Below are 8,433 nucleotides of genomic sequence, written 5' to 3' on the forward strand. Positions count from 1 at the left end.
AACATTGATTGCAGGATAGGGTGAACATGGTCTTGATGATGAGGTGCCCATGGTTTTCAAAGAAATGGAGCTGGAAGATGTCATTATGGATGCACTTATATATGTTATCATCTTGAAAACTTGCAATACAATGGGAGCTTCTGAATTAGGTGAATTCATAGACTCTAAAATAGTGAAAAGGACAATGGAAAAAGAGCCTCACTTACACACAGGACTAGTTATTATGTATATGACATGTGGCTTGCTAGTAGAGGCAACCAAGGCATTTGCCACTTTGCCACTTCTAGATATAGTTGTAGTATGGAATGCACTAATTTTGCACTATATAGGGCAAGGGGTGCTTGAGGAGGTAGTGCTGAATTGTTATCAACAGTTGCAGTTAGAGGGGACTCCTCTTGATTCTGTAACCTTTGCTTGGATCTTGAAAATTTGTGGCACCCTAGGAACTCCATACAAGTGCAAAGAAATACATGTTGAGATCAATAGAGGAGTCTGCTGACTAAAGATATTGTTGTTGGCACAACATTGGTAGATATGTACTCCAAATGTGGGCTACTTGTACAAGCTCAACAAGTATTTGATGAACTTCTAGCTCGGAATGTCATTTCATGGACTGCACTAATGGCAGAATACATCCAACATGGGCATGGTGAGAAAGCTCTAAAGTTTTTGGAAAGGATGCAACATGAGGAACTCTCTCAAAATGCAATCACCTATATTTGTGTATTGCAAGCCTGTGGTAGCATGGGAGTAGTTAAATATGCAAAGTGTGGGCTGCTAGCGAAAAGCACAAGGTGTGTTTAAAGAGCCGCCAAGGCAGGATGTCGTAACATGAAGTGTCCTAATGGTATGGTATGCCTTACTTGGAAAAGTTGAACTTATTTTCCAAGTGTTTGACAAAATGATTCAAAAATTTTTGAAGAAGCCAGATATGATTATCTTTACCATTATGCTCAATGCATGTAGTCATACAAGTCTGTTGGATAAAGGGAAAATGTACTTTTAGAGTATGAGGTTAAACTACGGTGTCTCTGCAACTTTAGAGCACTAAACTTGCATGGTGGGTCTCTTTGCCCATGCATGACATCTAAGGAAGGCGTTGGCAGTGATCAAAGACATACCTTTTTTTGCTTATCTTAGAGTCTCGCTCACTATGTTGGGTGCTTGTAGAAAGTGGGGTTTGGTCAAATTGATAGCCCACATGAGGATTTTGAATGTAATCATGAAATGGAACCTAACGGTCCGAATGGGCCATTTGCTGATGCAAGTGATGTGATACTCTCGAATGAGCTAAACATTCTTGTAGCAATCATGGAGATAGACTAAATTCTTTGTCTTGAATTGTGAGTCTATTTTTGTCTTGCTAGAGTCTTGATAAGGCTTGGCTCTTTTTGGGAAGTTCTAACATTTTGGATATTATAGGAGCCACCACTATTCAAGGACAACTGTGTTGTTTGGAAAGGGTACACACAAAAAAGGAGGGTGGTGTCGATTGATTGTGAGCTTTCTTTCGGACCATAGTCACTTGATGGCATCAATCTTGAAAGAAGCTCCATCTTGCTGAAGTAGGTGCGTTGAAAGCATCTAATCCATGTGTTGATTCGAGCAAAGAGGAAATCAAATTTATGAGTAAGAAGTTGTGTGGGCATGCTAGCAATATGAAATGGCTTCAACGCGCATATTCAAAGCTTATGCACAACCGAACAGCTCAACCATGTTCTCCAAGACTTGGATACAAGGACTGCTTCTAAGTGAATCCTGGTTTTTCCTTGTTCTGATTTTGTGTGGTAAAATTCAGGATGTGACATTTGTCATCCATGAATACATTAAATGAATAAGTAGTAGGTTCGACTCTGTTGTAGCCCTTGCTGGGAATCTTATACGTGTCTTTATGGTGGGAGAGAGCTTGCTGGAGGCAAGCCTAGCCTTTTGTAGAGTCATGGAACCCAACATACGCACTTGGCATGCAATCATTTCAGCATATGTTCATCTCAAAAAGATCATAGAGGCCCTTAAATTGTATACTATAATGCAAGAACATGATGGTATGGAGCCCATGACACATATGCATCTCTTGGGACTAGAAGTGGGTAGCCATATTAGTTAGATTGGTTGATGAGAAGGCAAGAACACAGATGTTCTGCACGCAGAATGTGGTGTAACAATAGTTTTGCTTATACTCTGCCAGTGGACTACCATGTTATGTGCACTAAAGTCAAAGATTTGGAGCGAGCATCATGGAATGAGAGCATAGCTCTGAGTTATGTTAATAGTTTGATCGCAGCATTGAGTAGCCGAATGATTTTAATTTGAGTAAACAACTTTTTTAATTCAATAAATCAAATTGTTTTGAGTTTTTTGAGTATTTTCTTTCTTCGTGCTTGTGATCTCAAGTAAACAAAGGCTTGGCGACATATGGCAATCATCCCGTGAGACGAGAATCCTATATCCATCTGACAACGCAGTATCTGAAAATCCCCACTGGCAAGATTGATACCGTGCAAAGAGAGGGGAGCACAATATCAGATAAGATTTCCTCACACCATATCTGCGAATGCACAAATGAAGGGAAAATACGCCCTGAAAGCAGCGAGGGGCGGGATCGCACATGATGTACTTGCACCGTATTTGTGTCTACATACTAGAGAGAACTTACAACGCTGAGCCAAATTCCAAATATGGTGTGAATAGAGCAAAGCAAAAGATGGCAGATGACCTATTTGCACCATATTGTGAAGTGCTACAGATACGATACAAAAGGAGGTTACCAGAGTCATGCACCAAATGTATTCATGCCATATGGTTGGCTTGGATCCTAGAAAGTGCAACTCTATCCACCTTCTATCCTGATTATTCAGTGCAATGGTGGAACAGTGTTGGCAGTGCAAGAGGTCACTCAGTATGTATTATCAATAATGTCATGGATGTCAAAAGTGAGCCACATAAGCCAATGTCGGTCTTTTATACATATTTGGTAGATGACACATGGCACTGTATGATTGGCTAGGGTTTTTAAAGGCCATCCACATGGTTGTCCACATGGTGAATCCCTGTTCTTGTTTATATATAGGTATCAATAGGAATTTGTGGCTTTTTTCACAAATTTTCAAGCCTAGCTATATTAGAGCTCCTCTTGCTATTTTATGTTTGCTATCGTGTCATATTAGACTCAACAATATAGAGCGAGTATTGTTATCCCATCTGGTCGGTGCATCTATTGATTTGCGCTGTATTGTGCACCCTTTTATATGAAGCAAGCGAGCTTTATCATTGTGAGGGGAATCATCTTTTCATGCAGTATCATGGATTCTTCGATTATACGAAGTAGACAATCATTTATCATGTGGTCATGTGTACCATTTTATGTTGTATTATGCTTCCAGTCATGTTTGAACCAAAGGATATTGTAGGCTCCCAAGAGATCGTCATCTTTAGGAGGAAAATAAAAAGATTTTTTAAAGGGTGAAGGGCCTTTGGTTGTCTTTCCTTTTCCCTTAAAATTTCTCTTGCTTCTTCCCCGTGTTCAATAGTGAGTGTGGGAATGCTTAGAAAGTCTCTAGTCAAGGGCAAGTCACCTTTGAGGGTTCCTAGATTGTTTCATATCACAAAGGTTTCTCCATTAGAAAGGCTCCTAGACTTTTTTCTTGGCATGGAGTTATCATACTATGGAACTACAAAGGGTATTTTCAACCCTCATTGGGATATTGACCATGACTTGAACTCTTGCAAGAAGTTTTTTGTGGAGGAGTTTACTGAGTTTGAAGGTCTTGCATCTCTTGTGGTTGAAAAGGATGCAAAGGAATATGTTGAGATACCTATTGGGAGCTCACCTTCAGAGAAGGCTTTGTTTTCAAGGAAATGTATATATCATTCTCTTGACAAAGTTTTTGTACCAGATTTGTTATGTTCTACTCATTCTAGGAAATGTAGGCTTATGTCAAAAGCACTTTCTTTCATTGCCTATACTCTTGTTAAATATCCTGTCAAATTTGATGAACAACAATCAGAGGATCCAAAATGTTCTATCTTTTTCCTTTTGGATGAGGTGGCAAATGACAAGGATCCAGAGGAATGTTTAGACCCTAAACAAGAAGCATATAGTGCTAGCAACCTATATATTACCCAATTCAAAGTTGAGACCACTATTGAAGAAAATCATGCAAAGGTAGATATTGTATGTGACTCTTCTTTCTAGATAGTTCCTTCCCTTCCAACTTTCCCTAGGAATACATACTACTATCCAACATCTAAAGGCTCTTCAATATTAGGGAGGATTATTGTTTAGTGATCATTGCAAAGTCTTTCGATGTTGCAAATGGCATTGTTGATGTCAAAAATGAATTGAAAGAAGAGTTACGTAAATTGAATACTAAAATTATAGATGAAAAGTTTATTGAAGCAAGAGATGCCCTTTCTCTTTGTTTTAACAAAGCAAAGAATGTAGAGAAAGAGTATGACATTACTAATGAGGAGTTCAACCACCTTCAATATCGACTTGGAATTTCCAATTTTGGAAGAGAGAAGTCAAAGTATGTTAAAGAATTGGAAGATACCAAATAGGCACAACCATCAATTAATATATGGAATCCAACTAAGCTAGAGAATGATGAAAATCAATTGGTACTATTATCTCAAATTTTGTAACATACATTAACATGTTTGATTTCAACATTCAATTGATATTCATGTTTTTTTGCAGTTAGAGATTGAAGAACTTAATAACTTCTTGGGATGGGGCAAAGGGTCGAGAGTTGGTATTAGTTCAGTGAAAGATGTTGCACTTGGACATTACTTAAAAAGGATTGATCCCCATGTTTTTTTCGTATTTCATAACATCTTCTCAGAGGAAGCAACAGGGCCTATACTATGTATAAAGGCACTTACAAGGCTACTTGGTTTCTCCGGGTTATAGTATAATGCACACAAGGTAATGTTTTGGGAGAATACTACAGCAATTAGGATTTTTTGTTATGGTCATGGTTTCTCTGCTTAAAGTAGGATACTTTCTGGCCCACTCATCTTATGCTTTGGCAGTAAACAAAACTGATATAAAATCAATAGTTGGCTACAAATGAAGAAAATTTTTATGTTATAGAGGAAAGATCCTAGAGGGGAAGGAAGATGTAAAGGATCTTGAGAGCTAGCTTTGTACTTTTCTTTCTTGAAAAATACTATGAAATCTCAACTTTCATTGTCATCTTTAGTATTCATTCTTTGAAGCTGTCACCGAAAAGGCCAATTGAATAACTCCTCCTCCATGTCTTGTGCTTCAAAGAAAACTTGTACGTGCTTAATAGTGAGATTTTTCCATGCCTTGGCTGCTATAAGTTGCTTGGGGACCTTGTTGCTCCACAAAGTAAGGTCCATGGATTGAAGGATATGCTACAAATTCAAAAGAGTAAAGATCATTTTATACCATTGGAAATTTTATCAAAGAAAGATAGGATTAAATATTCTCTCTTATCAAATAATATGTGATATCCTTTTCTCTCCATGCCTCTTTTATTTCTTGAACAAGATTTGTAATCAAACATTTGAACTCTTCTAGATATGTGTAGGTTGTCTTTTACAGCTTGAGGAGCTTGGTGAAGACATCAAGGTATCTCCAAACCTCCATCCTTAGAAATGCAAGTCATGGTGTGCTTGTAATGTTTGTTTTTATCCCACACAACTCTCTCCAATGCTCCCAAGTAATGCTCACTTGTTTTCCTATACGCTTTCCTAAAAAGCATCTAGCTTCTAAGCCTCCATGAAAGCGTTGGATCTTTCCCCTGAAAGTGTTGGTTAAGTGAACTTGATCTCCATGAAACCAATTTTGGAGAGTAACGCCTCACACTTTTCAATACACTCATTCAATAAAGACATGGGCTTAATTGAGTATGCATAGTCGAGATGCAACTTGACAAGTTTATCAATAATTCTAATCTCTGCATGCAAAGTACATATATGAACATTTGTAAGAGGTAGTAATGTTTATGCCATTTATGGAGACAACTATGGATATAAACATCAATGTGGTCAAAGCACAAACAAGACTTGTTCTATTGAAAAAGAAAAGAGAATTTGGAGTCACGGGATTATCTATTGATCAAGCAGCCAAAGAAGATCTAGATGCTTTGATGATATATGAAAACATACCCACTTTGATTTGTCCATATGATGTAGGAGGATGGTGTGATAATCTATGTCAACTTACATACTTGTCATACTATCTAGATGATTACCCATATGATCCTGGTGGGAACAATGCTGCAAATGACAAACAAGTTGTCCCATCTGAAGGATGTGCAGGTTTGGAGGGGGCGAATGTCTTGACGTTGCGCATCCACCACTGCCAAGTCACTCTGAAGTATCCTAATTCTGTCACTTTTCTTTTGTGCTTAAAAGTTGTTGGTGTTACCAAAGATTTAGAGCTAGGCCCTCTTTTACGTGGTGCGCAGATCGGTCGCAGAATGCTCACGTGGTGAATCCCGGAAGGTCCCCAAGAACAATGAACTCTACCTTTTTGCACAAAAAACAATGTAAAAGCATGAACGACAAGAAGCAAGAGACCAATTGGGTTCAATCTCCCCCCATGCCTTGTGTGAACACTTCACAAAGCATGTATTTTATGTATATTTCCATCTTCATGCTCAATAATAGCCCAATTTACAAAAATATGACAAGCTTTTAGCTTTTGAGTTTGCTTTCTACAAAAATAGGAAAGTAAAACTGAAGCACCGTCCATTAGCTTTACGACCTAGATTCCGTGAGGTTTTACGGTGGAAAATAAAACTGAAGCACCATACAACTCAAAAGCTATTTTTGTAGAAAGCAAACTCAAAAATAGTCAACAATGAATGTGGAGTAGGCATACCTGGTAAAGTGTCAGAAGTAGTAGTAGTATCATCCTCATCTTCAGTGAAATCAGGCATATCCTCATGCTCGTCTTCGTCCATGGCTCCAAGATAGTTGATATGTGCTGGTGGCTTCTTTGAATGACAATTTGCTGCGAGATGCCCTGGCTGGTGACACTTATAGCATACTATTGGCTTGGCTTTGGTTACATTATTTGCAATGGCTGGAAGTCTGGGTACATTTGGATTTTCTTGTGGAATAGGCTTTGGATTTGGATTGACAGTGGATGGTAATGCAGGTGGTTTAGCCCAATTCTTGCGGAAAGATGGTGATGAGAAACGACCTGGATTCCGTAAACTCAAAAGCTTTACTTTCCGTGAGAAACGACCTGGATTCCATGAGGTTTTACGGTGGATTCCGTAAACTTAGATGACCGGGGCTCATACACAAAGAGGATTCTTTGTGCGAGAAGTTGATGGGGACGCCTGTCCTTTTCGGACGTTTCATTAATTTAGTGTGTACATGGGTGATTCCATAGCGGGTGATTCCGCAAAATGCATATTAAATTAATAAACGTTTATGAGTTTAGAGTGCGCACTCGTAATAAATTAAGGTTAGGATTTATTTCTAACCAGTTGATTTATTTATGTAGCTGAAGACTGCTAGGTATTCACTTTTGTCGGTTTAATTGTATTATTTTACTAACGATTGTGAATGCTTCAGTTGATGTGTAGAGATAGCAACAGTGGCGGAGGAAAGCATTGGAGTCTAGCGAGTATTCGACCTTTGGATTATATTTTGATAGGCGCCACGCCTATATTTTGTTATGTCTATCGAGACATTGATTATTGATTATTATTTTGTATGCGCCTATGCGCACGGATATGTTATTTCTATTTTGGACATTGAGATTGGGCGTGCCAGACTCTATGGGCACCGTCCATTAGCTTTACTTTCCTATTTTTGTAGAAAGCAAACTCAAAAGCTAAAAGCTTGTCATATTTTTGTAAATTGGGCTATTATTGAGCATGAAGATGGAAATATACATAAAATATATGCTTTATGAAGCGCTCACACAAGGGATGGGGGGAGATTGAACCCAATTGGTCTCTTGCTTCTTGTCGTTCATGCTTTTACATTGTTTTTTGTGCAAAAAGGTAGAGTTCATTGTTCTTGGGGACCTTCCGGGATTCACTACGTGAGCATTTTGCGACCGATCTGCGCACCATTACATGTTGAAATAACTAGCAGAGGAGTTGATAGAGAGATTTATCTGAGAAGCTCATTATTAGACATGTACTGCAAATGTGGTTTGCTTAAAGTAGCACATTGTGTGCTTGAGAGGCTATCAGTTCAAAATACAATCCAATGGGCTACACTGATTACACGCTATGGTAAACATGGTTTTGATAATGAGGTGCACATGGTTTTCAAAGAAATGCAAGTGGAAGATGTCATTGTGGATGCACTTATGCATGTTTTTATCTTGAAAACTTGTAGTACAATGGGAGCTTCTAAATTAGGTAAATTCACACACTCTAAAATAGTGAAAAGGGCAATGGAAAAAGAGCCTCACTTACACAAAGGACTAGTTAT

This window comes from Lygodium microphyllum, chromosome 5 (genome assembly GCF_053477565.2).
Source record: "Lygodium microphyllum isolate KBCC chromosome 5, Lygodium_microphyllum_v1.1.10, whole genome shotgun sequence".
In the NCBI taxonomy this organism is placed as follows: Eukaryota; Viridiplantae; Streptophyta; class Polypodiopsida; order Schizaeales; family Lygodiaceae; genus Lygodium; species Lygodium microphyllum.